Raw genomic sequence first — 25,153 nt, forward strand, 5'->3', positions numbered from 1 at the left:
ACCAATTTCCAGATTATTGTGTAAAAGTCTAGAGTGATTTCCAATCATCTAAAGTGTCTTAGCAATTGTTGTTTAGGACAATCTTATTATCAATTCTAGAAATAGAAAGGAGAGGCTGAGTACTCGGTTATAGTACTCAGCGGTAGAATAGGAGTGAGTAGAGGTATAGAGGAAGGTACTCTTGTTATACTCAGCTTTTAGTTGTAAAAGGTTTGGTGCTCTACCTTAAAAGAGCTCAGTAGAGAATTCGAAAGCTCGGAACGTGTTCCGGGGATAGGACGTAGGCATAGAGGCCGAACCTGGATAAATCTGCTGAGTAACATCTTTCTAACCTTAAACTCCTTTGATATATATATTGCTTGCTTAAAAAATGACTAAGTAAAGAGGTCACGCTGAGTTGTGTGCATTGAGTATCTGAGTTCAGGAATAGACTCAAGTGCTATCTCCTGACTCAAGGAAAGAAGCTGACTTAGTCACCAGTTGACTAAGCTAGTGTCTTAAGTTCACTCAGCGCGCTGTGTAAACCTTTTTCAAAGAAAAAGAAGTCAGCCTCAATGTACAAAATTTTAAATAGTTCCTATCCCCCCCTTGGAACTAACTTGTTACGTTATAAGGGACCAATAGCTTGTTTTGTTTAAAAGGTTATGGATTCAAACCCCTTGAATCTCATTTTTTCTCTTTTGTTTATCCTAATTGAGTTTTTCCATACAACTCTTTTAAAGTTTTTTTTCCAAAAGTAATTTTTAAGAAATTAATGTTGGATTTATAAAAGATTGAATATTTCTACTTCTTTTAGACTTGGAAGTTTTAATTTTTTTACATTCAACACAAAAAACTACGAAAATTTAGGTGTTTTAGTTTTAGGAAATCAACATTGAACATATAGAAAATTAAATATGTTTACGCTTTTCATTTTGGGCAAAATGAAGCAGCTTTATCATGTTGGATGCTAAAAAAAAATTCCAGCCCTGATGGGTTGGAGTTTAAAAAATTACCACAAACTACATAACTAAAATTAGCCCCCCCAAGTCTCAAATCCTGGCTCCGCCACTGAGGAAGAGAATTTGAGTTTTCCTTTAGATAAGTTGTCTAGACATTTTTCATATGCCTTATACTCTAGAAAACTAAGCAATTGTGAGATACGTGATAGTGGTTGGTTTATTCTAAACATGTTGATAAAATTTATTGTTTTTGTTGTAAATTGTTCAAATCTAGTATGAATAAATCTTTGTTAGCAAATGATGGACATAATGATTGGAAGCATCTTGTTGAGAGACTTAGGCAACATGAGAATAGTATTGAACATATGACTAGTATGAATACTTGGAATGAATCAAGAGTTCGATTGGATAAGAACGTAACAATTGATAAAAACTTGCAATAAGAGGTTATGAAAGAGAAAGAATGTTGGAGACAAGTTTTAGTTAGAATCCTTTCTATTGTGAAATGGCTTGCTAAACATAGTATGTATTGACATTGATCTTGCTAAGCCTCTTCTGTCAAAATTCTATGTTCAGAATAAGGTCTTTCACATTGAATACGAAGGTATTCACAATATCTGCTACGAGTGTGGTATGTTTGGCCATACCTTTGATGGTTGTCCAAGAAGAAGAAAGGTAGTTGAGGAGGTGGTGTTGCCTAACACGGGTAGAGTAGAGGAGGTTCATGATGAAGGAATGAACTTTGGCCCATGGATGCTTGCCAAAAGATTGATCAAAAGGAAACCTCGAGCAAATGTTGCTCGGACTCTTTCTCCTGACATCAGTAAGGAGATGAAATCTTATTAATAAAGTCTTGGCATAAGACAAGCAAAAGATAATAATAAAGTCTTATTAATGAAGCTTCTCTGGAGAATGTGGCAATGCCCCTCCGCTCTCTGGGTTTGCCTTCTCTGTGGAAAATATCGTAAGGATAAAATCTTTGGGGGCCCTAAGGAGAGAGTCGCCAATTGCTCTGTCCTCTGGAAAGGGCTCAATGCGGTGTTTGCAGAGTTCTGCTCTGGGGTTGGCCTGGAGGTTGGTAATGGTAAATCCATTAGCTTCTGGAATGACACCTGGATTGGTGACAAACCTTTACTTCATGTGTGCAGTCACTAGTACAGAAATGGACTATAGCTACGCCTTATTAGCCACAGTTGTTTAAAAAACCGTGGCTAGCGGTCTTTAGAGTCGGTCGTTAGAAAAAACCGACCTTAAAAATAAATTATTAGCCACAGCTTATTATAAAAACCGACTTTAAATATCCTAATTAAAAAATGCGCGTGTTTTTAAGGGGTTTTGGTGTCGGTTTTCCAAAAAACCGATGCCAATAACCCTTTTATTGGCATCAGTTATGCTTGTAACCGACGCTGACCCCTTTGGAGTCGGTTTTTCCAATAACCGAGTCTGAAGAGCTGATATATATGGAAAAATTAGACTATCTTCCACTCTTGTTCTCGTCTTTCTTATCTCTGTGCGAAGAACCCTAGACCTTAGATACAAAACGATCTTCTTGTCTTTCTTCTCTATTTGCACGAAGAACCGATTTCCCTAATCTTCTGTTCTTTCTTCTTGCTTCTGCGGTTAAACCAATTTCATTGGGCGAAGAACCCTAGACCCATTTTGTTCGAGTTTACTTGAGTTCCTTCGTCTGCCTGAGTTCGTTCAAGTTCGAGTTGGCTTGAGTTCCTCTGTCTGCTTGAGTTCGTTCGATATATGGAGTTGAACAAATGTTTATGTTCGAAATCATGCCAGGGCAACTGTACCCTTGCTTTGGAGCTGTGTCCAGGTTTCACAATTTTTACTTGTTAATTTGTACATATAGTTTTCCTCAATTCTATAATTATGTTTGTTTGGTTTCTCATCTGACCTTAGCTCAATAAAGCTTTAGGTGATCTTTTCATGTTGTTTATATAAATAACAGTTTGATCCATTTCTATGCTTCTTGCAGTTGTTTGGATTCGCACGCAATGTGTTTGATAAAATTCCTGAGAGAAGTTTGTTTCCTGGAATGCTATGGTTGACGCTCTTGTCCAAATTGGTGAGTTTGAATCTGCATTTAAATTATTTATTCAATTATAGGAATTGTTTGAGCCTGATGGGTACATAATGTAGAGCATTTTAAATGCTTGTGCTGGTTTATGTGCTTTGTGTTTAGGGATGTGGGCTCATGCTTATTTGTTCAGAACGTTTGATGTTGAAGTAGCTATGGTTATTTTGATGTGTGTATTTTTGGTGGATATGTATTGTAAATGTGGATCATTAGATATTTGAACTAAGCATGCCTATGAAACCTGATGCTGTTATTTGGAGGAGTCTTCTTGATTTAAATGTCAATCATTAGATATTTCCAAAATCATAATTTTTGGACCCTTTTCTTTCTCTAAACAACACCTAAATGACTTTTATGTTAGTGTGATTTAAACAATAATATAGTTAAGGAAATTAAGAACTCCTTTCCATGAATAAGATGCATATTCAGATGTAATTTAAGGAAATTAAGAACTCCTTTCCATGAATAAGATGCATCTTCAGATGTAATTTAAGGAAATTAAGAACTCCTTTCCATGAATAAGATGCATATTTAGATGTAATTTAAGGAAATTAAGAACTCCTTTCCATGAATAAGATGCATATTCAGAAGTAAATCAATTCCATAATCAGCTAAAACAGACAAACATAACAATCACATTTTATGAAATGCTAAAACAGAAAAAAAAAAGAACATAAACTCAAACAAAATCCTCTTCAATAAGTAACCAAAGCATTGAATACATTGTTTATCAAGAATAGATGGTGGATTATTTATCATTTGGCTTAAAAAAGCTGCTAAAGCATGGATTGGAGCATCTCTCTCTCTCTCTCTCTGTTCTAACATGACTCCTGGTAATATGCTTAAGAGTAGGACAACCAGAAAGTGCCAGAGTAAGCTCAAGTTCATCCTTTAGCATTTCAATTACCCTTTTAACTCTGTATTCTCCCTTGGCCACTAGCCCAAATACCACTGGTCTTCCAACCTCCAATCATATACATACAAACTTTAAGGACCATAATATAGAACAAGCAACCAGATCAACTAAAAAGCCGGTTCCCAAATTTTTTTCCTCCAAAAGAAGTCTGATAAACATGTTACTAATGAATATATACCATGTGAGGGGTGGTAATTTCGGGTTATCGTGTCAAAATCGTGTTATACTATCTATATGTTCCATATTGATTATATATGTGCTATAAATGCAAGAAAAATGATAATTGTGTCGATGATATCGTGTTTGTCGAATTGTGTTTGTAATTGTGTTATCGTGTCAAAATGTGCCACCCCTATCTTAGGACCACCTAATGAATGGAACATATGAAAGATACATGAATATTTGGAACATTAGAGCTCACAAGAACAGTTTGTGCACCAAGGGATAATGCTTTAAAAATATATGTTCCTCACCTTACTCCTCAGTCAAACAGTACAAGAATCTTCCCTCCAATAGCATGAACCACCTATAACCCCAAAAATTGTCTTAAAAAAGCATTCCTGCAAATGTTTACAAAGTGATTTATGAAAGAACATGGTAACACAAATAGCTAGTACTTTTGATCGTTTCATCTAAAATGACGTTCTGTTCTTACCCCCATAACTTGTTAGAATATAATAGCTCAATGTCCTTTTCATCCTGCATAAAAAAATACAATGAAGTAGTGGATCTTACCTCCTCCAAAACACTGATAGTGGCTGGACTGTAGTCTAGCTGACGAGCTCCGTGATTAGCGACAATAATTCCAGCAACGCCTACTTCCACTGCCTTAATTGCTACCAATATAGGCAGAACATGTTTAGAAGAAAGGTAATACATGTAGAAGAGCCAAAAGTGTTGGCTGATAGTGTAAATTTCAAGTTCAACAAACATTCAGTATCATTTGGTTAAGATATTAAAGGAACACCCTTGGCTGAAAATGTTACATGTCTCAGCTATTTGAATCAAAAATAAAAATAGATCATCGGGAGAGAGGGAAACACTGTCTTAACTTACCAATTAGATAAAAGTTGTGAACTTTCAAGTGTAAATAATGAGATTAGAGTTCTGTTTTTGTCTGAACTTCTTTTATGATGCAAAGACAAATGGAAGGGGAAAAGACAACCTTGATCTTACCATCTTCATGAGCAAGTATTAAAAAATTAGACTATATTCCACTATTGTTCTCGTCTTTATTATCTTTGATTGTTGATAATGCTTCTAAAGACTTGGTATTTAATTTTCTGCTTTAAGTATCTGGAAATTTTGGACCAATGCTTCTAAATATCTCACGTTTAATCTTAAAACCTATCTTAGCATCAGTTAAAGGCATCGTTACAAAGTTCTGTTTAAGTAATCTGTTATTAGTTTATAATTTGTTTATAATGCTAAAACTAATTGTTTGTAGTCTGTTACTTGGTCATGATATTAATAGATTCAACCTTAGATTGGACATGCTTACCCATTAGGTGAAAAACTATGTTCCACAAAAACTTTGATTTTAAAGCATTTCACGTTTCGGATACTGAAACTATTGGAAACTTATGTGAAACATTTTGGTTCATGTTTCCGTAATTTAAGAAAATTGGAAACTTGTTTCTTATAATTTCAAAACGATTTTCCCAGGATATAATGTGTTTTCAGAAGTAGATTAATGTTAATCACTTGTTCAGTAAATCCCTAATATTTCTAGATCATCTTCTATAAGCTTTAAAATTGGTCTCAAGCATGCCTATGAAACCTGATGCTGTTATTTGGAGAGTTTCAATCGTGCTATTGTGCCTCTCTCCTCATTCTCATGCACATATTCTATGCTTCTTCACTTTCTCACTTGTCTCTATATGTAGTACTTGCTTCGTGGGTGTGTGTGTGAGAGAGCAAGATCACAATGGATCTTGCCTGCTCACTAGGGTTGCTTTATTCAAATTTAAGAATGCTTATTTTACTTGTTGAGTATCTGACTTCATTAGATGCTCTAGGAGCGTTGACTCATAGTAAAGTTACTCTAATAGGTTCAGTTTGGCTTTTTGGCGTTCATTAATGTACTCTCCTATATTTCTGGTCTATGCTACTTGTGATGTTCATAAGACATTTTAACTAACATGGATACGGTGGACCTGTTATGAGATCTCAATAGGGAAAATGTAGAGAAAATGTGTGGTGTACGTTTATTGTGCTTAGAAGTACTTCTGATCTTATGGACAAATTTTTGCAGATATATGCAACACTCAAGTATTTCTACCACTTGTTTGATCAAATATGTAAGCCCAATCAGTTTGCAAAATCAGCAGCAGAACCAAGAGTTCGTCCTATCTTCTATTGATGCTCTTCCAGCCACTGGAGGATCAAGAACGAAGCTTGGTAAGGCAGATAAATGAGCTTCTGTAGGGATATTAGAGAAACATAAGTAAGGAAGTTCTTTTTCATAGAGATTAATTTAGGGCAGCCACACAATTCAACTAATGTGTAGGGTTGTAAACGTTATGTCATTATGCACTACTATTTATTAGTTGGAAATATTTATTACAGTATTTCAACGAAAGCCTTTTACCCACAACTACGTCGGATTTTATTGTTGTAATATTTATGCTTATTATATTTCAATATTAGAGCTCCATTCAATCCAAAATAGTTTATTGTATTTTTTTTAATTAAAAACATATCATTGGCTACGGTTGTTAGAACAACCGACTCTAATGATCAGAGCATTAGAGTCGTTTGTTTTAACAACGGACTCTAATGGTCAGAGCATTAGAGTCGTTTGTTACAAACAACCGTGGCCAAAGACCCTTTTAGCCACGGTTGTTTGTAACAACCATGGCAAAAACGCAAGGCAGTGGAGTCGGTTATTTGTAAAAACCGACTCTAATGCCCCTTTGGCCACGGTTAAACAACTGTGGCTAAAGATGCCAATCATTTGCCACGGCTCCTTTGGTCACGGTCGTAAAACCGTGGTTAATGACGGTAAACGACCGTAGCCATAGGCCATTTCTGTACTAGTGAGTTCCCCCGCCGTTTAGTATCCGCAATTGGAGAATCGCCGATGTGGTGGACCCTGAGGGGGACTGGATTTGGTCTAAGTTTGAGTCCTTCTTTAACCTTGATACTCTTCTTAGGATTAGGGGAGTGAAGGTCAGCAATCAAGAGGAAGACAAGGATAGACATTGTTGGGCCCTAACTAATAGTGGCCCTTATTCCTGCAAATCGGCCTTTGAGGCTTTTACTCTCAACAGATCCGTCCCTCTCTCGAATACCTGGAAAGTCATTTAGGCCCTTAAAATCCCTTACTGTATTAGGAGCTTCCTATGGCTGGGAGTTAGGGATAGGTTACTTACTAACTCGGATAGATACCGACGGCATTTGGTGGAGTCCAAAGCCTGTAGATGCAGAGGACATGACGAAACATTATGCCATGCTCTTAGGGATTGCTCTAAAAGTATTGAGGTATGGAAAAAAATTCTCCCCTCCCGTGTCCTCTCTTCCTTTCTTGCCCACTCTGAAGGCAACTGGTTCTCTGATGGTGTGAGTGGGAAGTTACTGGACTTCATGGAGCATGGTGACATTTTCTTTGCTATCATCAGTCACCAAATTTGGAAGTGGAGGAACGAGGAGATTTTTGGGGGTAATACTGTTTTTATTCCTAACCTTGTTGAGTTCTTCTCCAATAAACTCTCTGTTACTATTGAGAGTTTCAAAGGAGATTCCCTTGCCAGATCTACCCAGAAGAGAGATGTCCACCTCGTTGGTTGGAGTAGGCCAAGTGATGGGGTGGTGAAGCTGAATACGGATGGCTCTTGCCTTAATAATGGGAAGATTGCGGCCGGTGGTGTTATTAGAGATGCGGGGGGAGCTTGGCTGTCTAGTTTCACCCAGAACCTGGGGATGGTCTCTTCCTTTTCTGCTGAACTTTGGGGTATTCTCTCTGGTATTAAGCTTGCCAAGAGGCTGGGCATTAAGAGGTTAGCTGTGGAGTCTGACAACATGGAAGCCATCAAGATGATTTCTGAGGAGCATGTTATTTGTCTTAATAGTCGCAACCTTGTCAAATCTATCAAAAGGCTTGGCTCTTCCTTTGAGTTCCTGAAGTTCAGCCATATTTTCAGAGAACAAAACCGGGTGGCGGATCGCTTGGCGGCGGCTGGGCATGAGGGAATGTTAGGTGTTTCTACCCTTTATGCCCCTCCTATTTTTCTTTCTTCTCTTCTTTTAGAGGATAGAATTGGGGTTAGCTTTCCTAGGCTGATCCCAGGTTAGGCGTTTGTTGTTTGTTTTCTTTCCTGCTTCTACCAAAAAACATATGGCATTTAGAGATTCTAATGAAAAGTTATATCTGTTGGAGATTTTAGGTAAAATGGCTCTTTAGCCCTTGCTTTTGTTTTGTGACTTTAAGTATCCCACATGAGAAACTTATGAGTTGGTTGAAGGATTTATATTGGGTTGGGCCAAATGAGTTATTAAATTGTGTTTAGTGGGTTTTACAAAATAAACCACACGCACGCGCTTGCTCGTTCGCACGACGCCCGCCCGTCCCGACCCGACCCGACTGGGCCCGATTTTTAATTGGCCATTAAATATTTTAAACCTTTTTGTCTATTTCTTAACAAATTAAAAGCCTATCTCCACTATTCCTGATTTTACTCAACCTTTACATTTTTCTCTCCACAAACGTTGTCCACTACAACGTTCAATTTTCAACCTAAACAAAAATGAACTCTTAGCAATTCTGCACTCACGATTTTTTCAATTACGCTTTTCATCTCAAACATTACTTTCTTCTCTGGGCATTACAATTCTTGCTGTTCCAAAGCTTCGCCCTAGAGTGCACTAGGTCGGCGCTTGCTGTGTAAACCTTGGTTGACGATCAGACTTCCAGATTGCACCAAAGTCTGTCGTAATCGTTTTCAACGCAATGGTTCTGTCCACGACACATCGTTTACATTTCGATAAGTTATTCTGTTCCTTATTTTGTACTTACAATTTGAAAACGATTAATTATGTCCGTCATCATGTCTGCTCTAATCTCAAAAAACATTCCCGATCTCTCTAAATTAGAGCCCTTAGACGGTCTCAACTACAAAAGATGGTCTCAGAAAATGCTTATCTTTTTTGAACAATTAGACCTTGATTATGTTGTTCTTTCTGATCCCCTTATCGATCCAAACGGTTCTGCTATGTCGCTTATTGTTCAACAATATCATAACCAGTCTGCTAAGTATGAAAAAGATAACAAAACAGTCAGAGCACATCTCCTCAATCATATGTCGAACCCACTGTTTGATATATTTGTGAACAAAAGGTCTGCAAAAGAAATTTGGGTCTCTTTAAAAGATAAGTATGGGTCTGATGATGCTAGAAAAAGAAAATATGTTGTTGGCAAGTGCTACATTATCAAATGGTTTATCAGAAACCGATCATTGATCAGATTCACGAATATGAGAACCTTGTTGCTGAAGTTATCAGTGGAGGGGATGAGTATGTGCGATATGCTTCAAGCCAATGTTCTGCTGGAGAAGTTCCCTCCTTCCTGCAGTGACTTCAGAAACCACTTGAAGCACAAAAAGAAAGATTTCAGTCTGCATGAGCTTGTTAGTCATATGCGAACTGAAGAAGCAACAGAATGAAAGATAAGCAACTTTCCTCTATTTCTGTTTCTATTAATGCTAATGTGGTTGAATCTGATGTGATTCCAAAAGACAGATCAAAAGGACATGCAAACAAGTCCCAGAAAGGCTTCAAATAGAATAAGTCTTTCAAGCATGGAAAGGTCAAAAAGCGAAAGGTTGAATGCTTTGTGTGTGGAAAACCCCGCACAGAGCATTTCAATGTTTCCAAAGGAAGAACCAACAGAATTCAAATCAAAATGCTAACACAAAGCCTACCGAACAATCCAATTTGGTGGAGAACAGTGAAATCATTGCTACTGTGGTGGTAGATTCGAACTTGGTGGAAAACAAAACTGACTGGATGGTGGATACTGAAACTACCAGACACTTATGTTCGAACAGGGAGCTGTTTCATCATTTTGAGGATGCTGCTGATGGAGAGTGCGTCTCCATGGGTAACACCGCACCTGTTGGTGTTGTTGGTAAAGGAACAGTCTTACTCAAATTAACTCCTGGAAAAAGTTTATCATTGAATAATGTTTTTTATGTGCCTTCACTTCATAGGAATCTGATTTCTAGTAGTTTATTGAATAAGGCTGGTTTAAAAATTACTTTTGAGGCAGATAAGGTGATTCTTACTAAGAATGGGACCTTTGTAGGGAAATGGTATCTAGGTGATGGGCTTTTTATCATGAACACTATTTATGTTAACTTTGTTGGAAATAATGCAAGTTCTTCTGAATCTGCTTATTTATGTGAGTCTTTGGATGCTTAGCATGGTAGATTAGGACATGTGAATTATGCTTCTATTAAAAGGTTGAAAAATATGCATGTTATTGATATTGTTAATTCTGAGCATGAAAGAAAATGTTCTATTTGCGTAGAAGCTAAATTTGCCAAGAAGCCTTTTCCATCTGTTACTAAGAGAAGTACTAAATTGCTTGAATTAATTCATTCTGATCTAGCTGACTTTAAGAATTCAACTAGTAAAGGTGGTAAAAGATGGTAAATGACCTTTGTTGATGACTTTTCTAGATACACCAAAGTATATCTTTGAAGATCAAAAGATGAGGTTGAAAGTATGTTTCTAAAATATAAAATGGAAGTAGAAAATCAGCTAGATAGAAAAATAAAAAAGCTTAGATCTGATAGAGGTGGAGAATACGGAACCAATTTCCTTAAAACGTTTTGTGAGGAAAATTGCATTATACATGAAACTAGTGCGCCATATACACCACAACAAAATGGTATAGCTGAAAGGAAAAATAGAACGCTTAAGGAAATGATGAATGCTATGTTGATTAGTTCTGGTATGCCTGATAATGTGTGGGGAGGCTGTTTTGTCTGCATGCTATATTTTAAATAGAGTTACTCATAAAAAATTAGACAAAACTCCTTATGAGCTTTGGAAGGGGTATTCGCCTAATTTAAATTTCTTGAGGGTCTGGGGTTGTCTTACTAAAGTTGCTTTTCCATCTTTTAGAAAACCCAACATAGGGCCAAAAACCTTTGATTGTGTTTTTATTGGATATGCTTCTAATAGTGATGCCTTTAGATTTATGGCACTAAATGACTATAACATATGTGAATCTAGAGATGCAGAATTCTTTGAAAATATTTTTCCTTTAAAGAAAAATCTTGTGTGTGATGATGTTGGTCCCTCTAATTCTTTACCTGCTAGTGATTCTCTTGCTTCTAGTACTTTGGAAAAACATGATGAATGTGAACATGAACCTAGAAGAAGTAAAAGAAGGAAAAATAGCTAATAGTTTTGGACCCGACTTTGTTTCCTCTTCTCTGTTAGAAAATTTAGATAGAATAGTTGATGTTTTTATGTCTGCCTATCTAATAGAAGAAGATCCTAAGACATAAGGAGGCCATGACCTTTGTAGATGCTAACTTTTGGAAAGAGGCAATAAAAAATGAATTAGACTCTATTATGGTAAATCACAATTAGGATCTAGTCTTTTTGCCTAAAGGGTCCAAAACTATAAAACTTAAATGGATCTTCAAAAGGAAAAGAAGACCTGATGGATCCATTGAAAAGTTCAAAGGTAGATTAGTTGCGGTAGGCTATAGTCAAAAGAAAGGAAATGACTATTTTGATACTTACTCTCCTGTTACTAAAATTTCTACTATTAGAATCTTAATTGCAATTGCAGCAATACATAACTTGGTGGTACATCAGATGGATGTAAAAACAGCTTTTCTAAATGGCGATTTAGAAGAAGAAATCTATGTCCAACAGCCTGTGGGAAATGTTGTACCCGGTCAGGAAGATAAGGTATGCAAACTGAGGAAGTCACTGTATGGCCTACACCCAGACAATAGTATGAAAAGTTTAACTCCACTTTACTTTCTGATGGGTACGTAGTTAATGGATCAGATACATGCGTTTATTCTAAATCATTTGGATCAAATTATGTGATTGTATGTCTTTATGTGGATGATATGCTTATCTTAGGCACTAATTTAGAAATAGTGAATAACACCAAAGCCTTCTTATCATCACAATAAGACATGAAAGACATGAGAAAAGCTGATGTAATTCTTGGTGTCAAAATTACAAAAAGTGAAAATGACTTTTCTTTAGGACAATCACATTATGTTGAGAAATTATTGAAAAAGTTTGATAGCTTTGATGTAGTGCCAGCTAGAACACCCTATGATTCTAGCATATGTATTACTAAAAATAAAAGACATAGTGTTTCACAAGAAGAATATGCTGAGATTATTGGGAGTGTTATGTTCTTAATGGCTCATACTAGACCTGACATTGCATATGCTGTAAATAGATTGAGTAGATATACTCACAATCCAAATGATGAACATTGGAATGCACTTCATCGTTTACTTCAATACTTGAGAGAGGTACCATGAATTTTAATTTGCATTTTAATAAATTTCCTGCTGTTTTAGAAGGATATTGTGATGAAAATTGGTCATCCAAAAATGATTTGGTGTGTTCCACTAATGGTTATGTTTTCATTTTGGGTAGTGGTGCCGTCTCTTGGAGATCATGTAAACAAACCTGTATTGCACGCTCAACCATGGAATCAGAATTTATAGCACCATTGCACCTTACATCATCACACTGTGAACCATTGCACCTTACATCATCACACTGTAAAATTACATATGAATAAAAGGATGCTCCAGATGCTGAGTAAGAGTTGAATTCAAAGAATGTATAGAATGGTTGACTCTATTAATCTCAGTCTGCATAATTAAAAGGCATATGGACACAGACATAGGTTCTTTTAAGAAACGTTTTCTTAACTAGGAAAAACATGGAGAGTTTCACACAGCTTATGTAGGAACAAATTTCAAGCTAAAGTACAAGAGTTCCACAGGGGACTTGATCAACAAGGAGAACTTAACATGAAGTTTTTTTTAAGCGCTGAGGATCTTTAGGGTCGATTTATATAGAACACCTACTCCAATGCTATAGTCATTGGGGTCCGTCATTTACTAATGGTTGAATCCCAATGATATATTTACTTTTAAAAGTTCTTATTTATTTTTATTTCTATTAACTTTAATGTTATAGTTATTGGGGTCCGTCATTTACGAAAATTAATAAAAAAACTGATTAATATTTTAATTTGAATTCCTCTTCATAAAAAAAATTATTTTGAAGTATTGTTTTATTTATTTTTCTTTAATTGCTTCTACATTATTAGACAAAAATTTAAAAATACAAACTATTTAATCTTTGAGATCGATTATTTACAAAATCTCATCTTCACACTAGGAAAGGAGCTCAAGGGCTTTCTTCAAGTCTATCCCAGCTTGGAGACTGATAAATATCTTGTGTCTAGCTTCTAGCATCTCAATCTGACCAAGAGGTAGGATTAAAAATGAAATACTCAACCAAACAAATGAGTAAAGTGAACAAACCTAAGCTTGAAGAATGTTGGTCAGATCCATAACTTTGCCATCACTTGCTTGGGTGGATTTATATTTTATTGGAATGGCTTAATATTATTTTATTATATAAGTATGGTAACCTTTGTAACGAGTTTACGTATTTGACAAAAAAAACTTTACTAGTGTAAAAGTGTGTAAGAGTGTAATATATAAAGAAGTTGTCGTGTCTTGTGCCATTGGAATTTTATATTGGGTAAATAAAAGTCATCCTTACAAAATTACTATTCATTCCATTACCAATTGCTTATTCGGTCCCTATTCTTTAACACAACATTTATGTCTCTGGTTGCAGAGTTTCCCTGAAGTCAACATCTCACGAAGCAACGAGAGACTCAGCAATTGAGGAACCAATGGTGTGTATTCCAGATCTTGAAGATGCCATAAATGATACATCAAATAAATCAATTACTGAACAAAACTCAATGATTCTCTACAACTCAGAAGTTAGAGCACTAAAATAAGTGCTCCAGACCTCAACAAGACTATAGATGCATGTTACAGTGGAAGGAAAAAGAAGCTCACTTAATGAAACAGTTTCATCTCAAAATTGAGTGGTTTCATCACAAAACAAACTGTTTATATATAAGAATTATTGTGAAACAACAAAGAAATAGAGCATATTGATGGACACAAAGGTAGTTGTTCTTCAGGGTACTCATACCAAATCATAAGAAAAAAGATATGCTAGTACTGATTAGTGAACGTGGTCAACCATACTATTGCAGATACTCTGGCACTGAGATCATATATGAGGCTGCAAAGTAAGTTGAGGTTTGGAATTTACTAATTTCTAGTTTATGTTAATTTGTCCTTCTTACTTGTTTAATTTGCATTATTTAAAGGAAAAACATAAGTTTTTGTTTTGGAACAATTATTTTTATTGATTGGTCTCATTATGGTGTTAAAATATTATCATCAAATATTTGTTTTCTGATCTGTTTACAAACATAATTAAAATAAAATCATTCTAGGGATCTTTTATTGTTCAGAATTAGATGCATTTTTTCTTGATGAATATTAACAATAAATCTAAAATTTTATTAATATAAAAGTGGGATTTAGAAAGTTATTTATACACGGTAATTTGATTTGAATATTCCAGAAAAGTGAAAAATCCACATGAGCCATTTTATGTACAGAAAATTTGGCAACTCTTGACCATATTTATTCACTATAGGAATTTTTACACTTTATTCTATCATCAACATACATGGGATATTTCTTTGGCTTCACAGCCTCCTGCTCTCTAACTTTGAAGACTCAGACTTTTAGGCAGCTTTACCTTTTTCATTTTTTCAGTTTCCTTGAAATGGCTTTAGATTACACACACATTTATAGAATAAGTATTTACAAGCAAGAATCGTTCATAAATAGTTTCCCAGTTTTCCAGTTCATTAGTACCAACTTCTTCATTTGAGACTCAGTTTGACTGCATTAACTTTGAAAATAGTTTTGCTCATCTTTGATTCTGACATAACAGGGTGTTGTAGATTATGAGGGTAGATTGCTCATAAATTTGTGGGCAATGAAATGATATACTATCGATTTGTTTGGTTGTAGCCTTTGTGCACTGATGCATAAATTTGAGGAACCTAACAAAAAACGTCTAAATTGATACTTCGTCAAAAATCTATCCATTTGTTTGGTTGTAGCCTTTGTTTACTGATGCATAAATTTTAGGAAGGTAACAAAAAAGGTCTAAATTGATACTTCGTCAAAAATCTTAGGCCTATTTTGTTACCTTATCCCTAAATTTTACTATGCAGGTTGAAAGCATAGTTTTGAGTATCATATCAATGTTTCCCAGTAATAACGACGAGTCTCCTGCAACTGGATCATATTTTTAGGAATTTAAGTGAGTTCTGTCCTATGGGCGATCATATTTTTTTGGGTAATTAATTTATTAGTCCCTAACAAAACACACTGTTTAGTCCTGTATTTTTAAAAACACACGGTAAAGTTTCTAACGTTTTTCTCAGTGAACTGTTTAGTCCCTAAAATTAGTCGCTGCCGTTAGACTCTCATGAAGATCCTGTTAATCAATTTGAATTTGCGTTCTTCTTTTCCTTTATTTTCCTTTCCTTTAAACTCTAATGCATCTGAAATTAACTTTGAATGCTCGATTTTCTTCTTAATCGATCAAATTCGTAAGCATTGGGTGTTCTTTTCTTATTTTCCATACAAATAGCTTCTTCTTCTAAATTGGATTTCCTCTTCTGAAGTTTGAAGATAAATAGTAAAGGGTAATTTAGTCATTTCTGAAGTCATAAACGGTAAAAAAAATCTAACAAACGGACGGAATGACTAAACAGTTCACTGAAAAACAGGTTAGAGACTAAACAGTGACTAAACAGTGTGTTTTATCAAAATATAGGGACTAATAAATTAATTACCCTATTTTTTTTGTTGCATGTTTTTAGAGAGTAACACAATTTGGTTTTGGTTGAATTAAAAGATTAGTCAATTTAGATTTTCCTTTTCTACCGATTTGTTTACATTAAGAGACTAACAAATGGAGCAATCCGTTGATATAGATTTTAGGAATTAATTTAAACGTCTGGAAGATACTTTTAGAAATACTAAAAGTATATAAGTTGCTTAAATCCATGAACAAAGACAATGAAAAAAACAAATAAGCCTTCTATTAGTGTTCTGACTTATTATCTTAATTTGAAATTCTGATTCTTACATATTGAAGTTATGAATTCTTACAATAATATAAACAAATTAGAGTAATATACTGTAGTTCGTATTCTTCCTGCAAATCTAATTTTGATATGGTGTATATAGGTTCTTCACCTGAACAAAATTCTTCAAATGGAAACAATTCTGATCACAAAATAGATTACTTCAAATATAATTATAAGGATTTCATATCTTTACTTATAGATAGTACATATAATAGGGTTTCTACTTCAAAAGATTTTGATATGGCTTCATCTTCTAATAAAGAGCTGAAGATTTCTCTGAATTGCAATTTTGGAGAAGTGGAAGATGAATGCCGCAGTAAATACAAAATTCATGTTTTCTCTTTGATAAAACTGTTGCAAATGGTTTGTGAACATTTCTTGCTTGTAAATACTAATTCTATAAATGTTCCTCTACTCCAATATGCCCAAGCTTCATTAATCTCAAGCCATTTTAAAGAAACTATGGAGAAGGTAATGCTGCCAAAAAGTCTACAGTCTTCAAAGGTAATTATGCTCTGTTCATAGAGAAAGAAATGGATCTGTTCATGCTTTTGAGCTACTAATCTAGTAACTGAAAGTTCTCTTGAGATCTCGAGAGGCACTTTGGTGCCTGTTGTACTCCAACCTATTAATTGATCAAATGGGGCTGCTGGCGAAACATCCTCTAACACAACCATATGGGCGCACATAGCTGTCTCAAAAGGCAAACATGCTTTAGATGTTGTAGATCAATAGAATGTAACAACACCACGGAACCAACCGCACACAGTTATTCATTTCCAATCTCAACCTAACCACCAGGAAATGCCTTCTAGCATACAACACAGTTATTCATTTCCAATCTCAACCGCACACAGTTATTCATTTCCAATCTCCTAACTGATCATCAAGACAAATCAAGTCATGCCGCAGTTAACAGATAATATATAATACCAGTTGCTCTGCTGCAAAATTGTCTACGGATGATTATGATGATGACCATGATGACGAGGACAAAGATGATTATGATGCACTTTCTGTTGAAGCCATAGAAATATCTAATTTATCTCGATGATATTACTCGAGGAGAAGAAACTGTAGAAATTCTCATAAGCTGCAATTGGTTTGAAAGTATTTACTTTAGTTCATCAAGTTTGACCTGGGAAACCAAAGTTTAAATTAATTTAATTCTACCACAACCACATATATAGTTATTAACAATTTAATCAAACAACCTTAGATATTTAATCAATTAAACTAATAGACTATTGTTAAAATTCGGAATTTTAGTTCTTAAACAAGCAAGGATTTATCTAGTTGGCTTTCTTTTAAGAAGAGTGACCACTTTGACAAGTATTTTCCATTTTTTACCTTCAACAAATTCTATTGAAAAATAAGAGTATATTGAAACAATTTCTATTAAAAAACAAGAGTATATTGAATGTAATTAAACAAGAACAACATTAAAAGTTCAGTAATCAATTTAAGTTTTAGACCTAGTATGAGGTAACAGACTTATTAAACAAAAAAAAATTGTACACTCATTCGAAAAAGGAAGAAAGGAAAAAATCCAATTGAATATGATTTCTCAATGAAATATAAAAATAAAACAAATTCAAATTCCTTGGATTTGAAGAGAAAGAACTGTTACTCACAGGTTTTGTACAAACATTGGCTTCTTTCTTAAAAGCTGCAGCAGTACAATGCATCTTCTTTTTCAGGAATCAAATAATTAAAATATCACTATTACTTAAAATATCACAAATTTTGATGAATTGCCCAAATACAATAAATCTCAAGTTGAGATAGTATGAATGAGTACTATGAATTACAGATGGCCATAAACTGATGACAAGTTAAACAACCATAATCTACTCAAGTGGATAAGGCCAAAACTAATTGAACTGTCATAATAAACTGAAGCATGTTCTCGCAATATGGGTTTCATCAAGTTTGAACAGTTTAAGCAATACAAAAATAACCAAAATATTAATATGAAACAAGGGCCACAGATGAACTTTTGAAAATAAATAACATTTGATAGAAGCATTTGATCATACAACTTAATAACACAATGAACCAATCAATCAAACTAACTGTTCCCAAACATAAACTTTTTAAATAATGCAAATTTAATTGTAAGAAGGACATGTTAATATAAAAATAAATTATTAATTCAAAACCTCAACTTACTTCCAGCCTCTTATCATCTTTGCTGTAAGAAAGGATCGTTTTCGCCGGCCACATTCTACAATCAGTGCTAGAATATATTTTTTTCTTTCTTTTTGTTTCTGAAGATCTGTTGAATCACTCTTATCTTGACATGAATTTTCTTCATGTTTCTTTAATGTCATATTTCCTGCACAATATAAACTTAGTTAAAATCGTGTGTTTTCTAGATGGATTCAGATTTTTCACTATCATTCTAGATATTTTTGAATTTTTTTTATTTCTTAAACATTGCAAGGTAGATCTATTCGGATTTCTCCTTTGGTTTTGATTTAAAAAAATAACTCAATAGCCATATCCTTCTAAAAATAATATATGTAGGTCCGAAAACTTCATAAGGCAAAAGAACAAATTCCATAAATCATTATATGTATAAACTTAATGGTGCTACTCAAAGTTCAAATTGGAAAACCATACACATATATTAAAATTAGGAGCTTTCAGTAGATTAGAAAAAGAAACTAAAAATCAGTGAAAGACATTTGTAGTCATAGTTTTGAATCACATCAAATTAACATATATACAACTAATGAGGGAGAGTATACATACAGTCCTGGAAAAGCCTAGGCAGAGCAACGATGTCTTCTATAAGTGAAAGCTATTGTTTATTTGATGGGTGAGATAGAGAACTCGTTCATTTTTGCTAACTAAATACACATGAAGATTAGTGTGATTGACTGAGATAGAGAATAAAAGAAACTTTTGATGTAATGTTGGTGGAGAGTTGCTCCAGATATATTAGATTTGGGAGTCTAGGGTTTATGTTCATCAATCATTTTGTTTATATATGAGATCTGGGGGTATAATTGTAATTAACTTTTATTTGCTAGGGTCTATTTGGACCAATCATTTTGTTTATATATTTTACAATTTAAGAATTGCATTTTTATTTAATTTAATAGATTTGTATATGTTTCCTTCATCAACACTTAGGTTTAATTAAAAAAAAATAGATAATGATGAAATTTGACTCTAACATTTGTTTTAAAAGTGCAAATTTAGCATTAACGCATGAAATAGTTCAACTTTAATCCTAACGTTTCCAAACAAGATCAAATTTAGCATTATTATATTAAAAATTTGAAAGGCTAATTGAGTATTATTTATTCCAAACAAGTTTTATGATAAATTGAAGCAGTTTCATAATTTTTTTGTTGTTTGTAATTATATTAATAACACAATAAAAAATTTAGACACCTTATAAAAAATTGTGTTAACATGTTTGTGGGAGATTTAGTTGTTAGTATTTTAACATATTTTTAGTAACACATTAAATATCTTAGACTTAATTGATGTTTGGAAGGTCCGACGAGATAATTAAAAAACACTCTAACTATTATTTTCAAATTTTCTCGGTAACATAAAGCTAATATTTATCTTGCCTAGAAACATTAGGCTTAAATTTGGATCATTTCGTATGTTAGAATTAAATTTGCAATTCACCCAATAGTTAGGCTCAAATTTGGCCTTTATCCCAAATAGTTAGCCTCAAATTTGCCCCGTCTAACCTGCTTATTATCTTGTAGGAACCAACACGTTGTTGGATCATCAACATCGTCTTGGCACGTGATAGAGTTCAGGTAACAAGTTATCATTAGTGTGGTGAATATAAACTTCGATTATCCACCATCTATCAGAATATTCAGCAATGGCTCAATCTAGTCGAGTTCACTTGGAGATCCACCGGAACAACGATCAAGAAGCGAGAAAAACCCCATCGGGACGTAGAATCGGGTAAGGAATCCTCTACTACCCCTAGGGTATTTTCCTGAAGCCAATCACCTAGGTGAAGGTGTTCCAAATCGAGGAGTCCTCACATGCGCCATACAAAGAGAAGGGAGCCGAAGGACGAAACAAAACTCCATAGGCGAAGCAAACACCGTTCTCCAACAAAACCCAAAGCAATCACCACCAAAGGTCCGAATCGAAGTAGACAATGGCTAAAGAGGGCGCACCCCTCACCAAAGAAGATATATTGGACCTGCTAGAAAAAAACTCTTTATAAAAATCCATTTTTCAAGACGGATACTCGAACTTAGCAAAGACCAACGCCCCTCTATCGAAGGAGATTCAAAGGCAACCCATGCCTCGATGATTCTGGGTGGCAACCTTTGTCAAATATGGAGGAATGAGCGACCCTGATACCCACGTCAAAAAAATTTGACAAATAATGGAAGCAACTACGACTATTTACGTTGTCTTACACCGTATTTTCCCTACTACTTTGAAATAATCCAATGACATTTTCGTACGAGCAACTCTCGTATTCATCCATTCGTAACTTCAATTAGATGGCAGAATGCTTCGTGGACCATTTCATCACCTCAGTACCGAAGGGGAAGACCATGCTAGATCTTAATTGACCAGTTCAAAACGAATATTTGGTCAGTTGATTGAGAAGTTCCACGACATGACCATTGATCAGGTAAAGGAATTTAATGTGGGCGGCGCTATTGACGCCTTAGAGAGAAATTGCCGAAGTCGGGACGAGCATAATTCGAAGCGCTTATGAATAGAGCCACATACTATAGTCATTGGGACGAGCACAAGCCAAACCCATTGCTTCAAAGAGAGAAGGTCCCAAACACTGATAGGCGCCCTAGAAAAGAAGAGAGGATAATAAGATGCGAAGAAATGCTCTTTTGGATGGAGGATAATAAGATGCGAATCGAATATCCACCTAAACTCAAAAACAGCGGGAGCAACGAAAAATACTGCCACTTTCACAAGAGTGAAGGCCATGAAGGAAAAGATTGCTGAGAACTAGGTGCCGAGCTGGAGAAAATGGCGAAAAGTGGTAAGTTGGACCGATTCTTCATAAAACGACGACGGTGGCAAGCAAGAAAAGGAAAAGAAGCAAGACAATTGGCTCCTAGGGGGATAATAAACGTGATCACCCGTCCCTTACAGGTTAGAAAAATCCACTAGAATTTTACAGTGAAGCCTTCACCACCAAAATAACCTCTATTTAAGTGAATTTAGAAATGAGATAATCACAATTTTTGTTAATATAAAAATAATGATTTAGATTCATCATATTTTTACAAGAAAGTATAACATTGATTGCTGGTGTCGTTCTTACGTGTAATCTATATATTTATACGATAAAGTTTAAGAAAATTCAGTAAAGTTTTTTTTTTCATTCTTTTTATCATACTTTTTTACTTAAGTTTCATTCTATCGTGAATTTTTTTTATCAAATTTTGTAAATTTATGAAACTTTCAACAAATAAATAAGTATCAAAGAAGTTAAAGTTTTCAAATTTAGTTTTTTTTAAATTCTTAAAATATTGTTTAATAAAAATTTATTCACAAGGACATAATACGAATACAACCACTTACATGACTACATGTGGTGAATGTGGTTCAAATAGATTAAAGTAATAATTAGTAATTAATAAATAGATTTAAAAATTAGTGAAATAAAAAAAATAAATTTTTTTAAGTTTGACAGTTCAAACTAATTTGTCACTGTTCTTACCAAATTGCTAATTCAAGCTTTTAAATTCTTAAAATATTATTTTAATTAACATAGACATAGTATGAAAGCCCCTTACAGAACTATATAGGGTGAATTTGGTTCTAAATACATTAAAATAATAATTAAATTAGAGAAATAAGAAAATCAAAATATTATAAGTTTGACAGATCAAAATGACCTGTCACTCTTCTTATTTGATATACCCTTACCAAATTACCAATTCAAGAATTCTTAAAATGTTACTTTAATAAAAACAAGACAGAGTGATTTTCAATATTAATAAGTGTTTCGTAACCCTACATAAGCAGTTCTCAAAGTTTGTGATTTTTGAGGGATGAGTGTTTCCTCCCGTGCCATTACCCACTCCTCCTTCTGGCCAGCCCCATGTAACTCCTCTGGATCTGAATCTGAGATAAGATCCATGGAAACTTGTTTTGCTGTTGATGGGATGCAATCAACATCTCCTCTACCTACAAATGATCTTCAGCATTAATCCCTGATTCTCTGGTAAATGTTTCTACTTTTGGTTTCTTGATTTTATGTTTTAACAGGAATTCTCAAGATCTAAATTACTATTTTTATATGGCAGTGCTCTTTTACTCCTAACTAATGTATTATCTGTATCATCCTCTGATTTTCCTACCTGTTTTTCTTTCATTAACAGAGTATTTTCTATGATTTTGAACATCTGAGTTCCAATTTTAAAAAGGCCTTTTTTTTTTTGAGTTTTGACTACTTGTGTGAATTTATAGATGAACATTTGTGAATTACAGGATTATATATGTGTTTATGTTTATCTATCTCTGTCACTTAAGGTGTCCTTCTTAATGAAAATCACTTCTTTTTTCAGTGGAAGAGAAAATCACTTTTAGTTGGTATAAGTATAGGACTAACTATAGATTTTGAAAACTAAAGGAACCTATGTTAATAAATCTTTTGAAAATCACTTCAGAAAGTGTGAAGGCTTTAGAGATTTATGAAGAAGGCAAGATAAATAGAGTTGCTGGCCTTCATGGCCTTGGATCTTCTATTGGAAGGAAAATCAGTGGCCGTTTTCTAGTTATCTCTCTAGAAGAGTCCAGGTAAGACTACTATTTTATATCTAGATGTTTGACTATAATATTTTTTTATTAGGCCATATACTGGAGGTTTCATACATGGTGATCCACAAAAGAAGCTTGCTCTTCTAAAGCCAAAATTACCAAATGGATCATCTCCAACGGGCTTTCTTGATTTTGGCAGTAAACATGATCAATATGGACGCTGGAAATTTTTCATGTGTAACTCCAAGTGGACATGGTCTTAGAGAGACATTATTCTATACCCTTTTTTCACACCTGCAAGTCTATAAAACCAGAACTGATATTCTTCATGCTCTTCCATGCATAACTGAAGGAGCTTTGTCTTTAGACGGTGGAATTATAAAGAAAAACGGGACCTTTGCTCTTGGCGATAAGTAAGTCTTTGTGTTGTTTGTGTTAATGATTTCAATTTTTCATTGCTCATTGTCTTTACAGTAAGGATGTGGAAGTGATATTCCCAGTAGTTTTCAACAATTACAGTACAACTGAAGAACGATTCCCAAATTGAAGATAATATCAGCAAATTAAAATGGGAACACCTTAATATTGCTAAGGATATGTGAAGAGGGCAACCATTGTTAGACAAAATGAAGGCTTTAAGAGTTAAATATATGTTTCAACAACTTTAACTTTGTAAACTGTACTTGAACCAAGTTTTTGAGATATATACATTTTTTGAGATAAACTGTGCCATGTGCCACATGGTACACTAGGTAATTCTATTGTGTATTAGTAGTTAAATAATTCAATTATTTACAATATTTTATCATAGTCAAGACATTGTAGCTATTATATTACATACTATTATAAAATATATTTATCGAAGCAAAAACTAGTAACAACTTTAAATGTGCTATAATTGTAGCTATTAGTATACATTAGCTACCAATATTAAGTCGCAGCTAACTTTTGTAGTTGCTAATTATTACTATAGCTATAACTATGTAGAATTTGTAGCTAAATAATTATTTTCTACAATATTCTTATCATAGCTAAAAGGTCGTAGCTCATACATTACCTACTGCTACAAAATATATTTGTTAATGCAAAAACATTCCAGATGTAGATAAGGCAGCCTATTACCCTACACGGATCATTGCTGACGGTTCCACAGAAGTTGTAATGCAGCTGCAGCAAAAGCATCCATTCAATGTCCTTGCACTTGCACTTGCACTTCTCTCCCCTTCCATCGGTGCATATCATCTTTCCGTTATAAGCAGCAGACGTATTTGAAGGAAAATTACAAGGCATCTGACTGCCCATATTCCCATTCAGAAAACGAGGATTCTGCAAGGCCAGTAGTTTAGGAGGAAAGCAATCAGCAGCCATGCTATGTTTCTTGTTGGAAACCTTATGTGCTGTGGGTCCTAAATCCTTGGAAAACCGCATTAGACTATTTGTGTACTGGGTAGCTGTACATGGAACCTGAAGTATTCACTCAATTAAATCGGCATTCACTCATATTATCATTTTCTTAGGAGAATAAGGGCACAAACTGGTCAGAACCGAAAATAGGAGAAAGTTAGTAATGTTGGAAATTTGGAATCAATTTTGCCATTTAGAACTATATGCATTCAAAATACTAAATCTTCATTTTCATTACAAAATACGAGAATCAACATGTTTTCATTTCGAAAGAAACTGAAGTTCCAGGAATGGTGCACAACTAAGGTCTTGTTCAGTTTTAGATTTCATTCCTCTTTTTCAATTTTCTCTTATTTTCATGACTTCTGGTTTTCGAAATGGAAAATAAAAAATAAATTTATATTTGGACCTTGAAATTGAAAAATGATGTTTTTATTGAGACATGATTAACACTGCATCACTTATGCCATTTTCCAATGCTAGTAATCCACAAAAATGTTCGACAATTGAGGTTCCATGTAAATAATTACTCGACTTTGATGTAAAATTGAAAAATACACATTTTTCATAGCATGAAAATAATTACTCAGACCACCACATTGTCATCGGTGCAGTGAATTTTCAGATAGACAATTACATGGAAAATTTGAAAAGATTGTACATGTCTATAATCAAAATATTGATTCATAAAGTAATGAAAACTAAGGATATCAATTATTTTCAAAACATTTATTAAAATATGAGTTGCTTTAATTTTGAAAATTTACAGCTAGTCCTACATTTATTGTTTTCTCTTGAGCTATATTTCT

General features: G+C 34.2%; 1 long non-coding RNA gene across 1 annotated transcript; it reads left to right on the forward strand.

Annotated features, from left to right (window-relative positions):
* Positions 1–2,352: 2,352 nt before the first annotated feature.
* Positions 2,353–6,591, forward strand: LOC136201325 (uncharacterized). The gene is made up of 3 exons (XR_010673787.1): positions 2,353–2,766; positions 2,929–3,018; positions 6,201–6,591. It is a non-coding gene; the product is annotated as an uncharacterized lncRNA (long non-coding RNA).
* The last annotated feature ends 18,562 nt before the right edge of the window (positions 6,592–25,153 follow it).

The sequence above is a fragment of the Euphorbia lathyris genome, chromosome 7 (genome assembly GCF_963576675.1).
Source record: "Euphorbia lathyris chromosome 7, ddEupLath1.1, whole genome shotgun sequence".
NCBI lineage: Eukaryota > Viridiplantae > Streptophyta > Magnoliopsida > Malpighiales > Euphorbiaceae > Euphorbia > Euphorbia lathyris.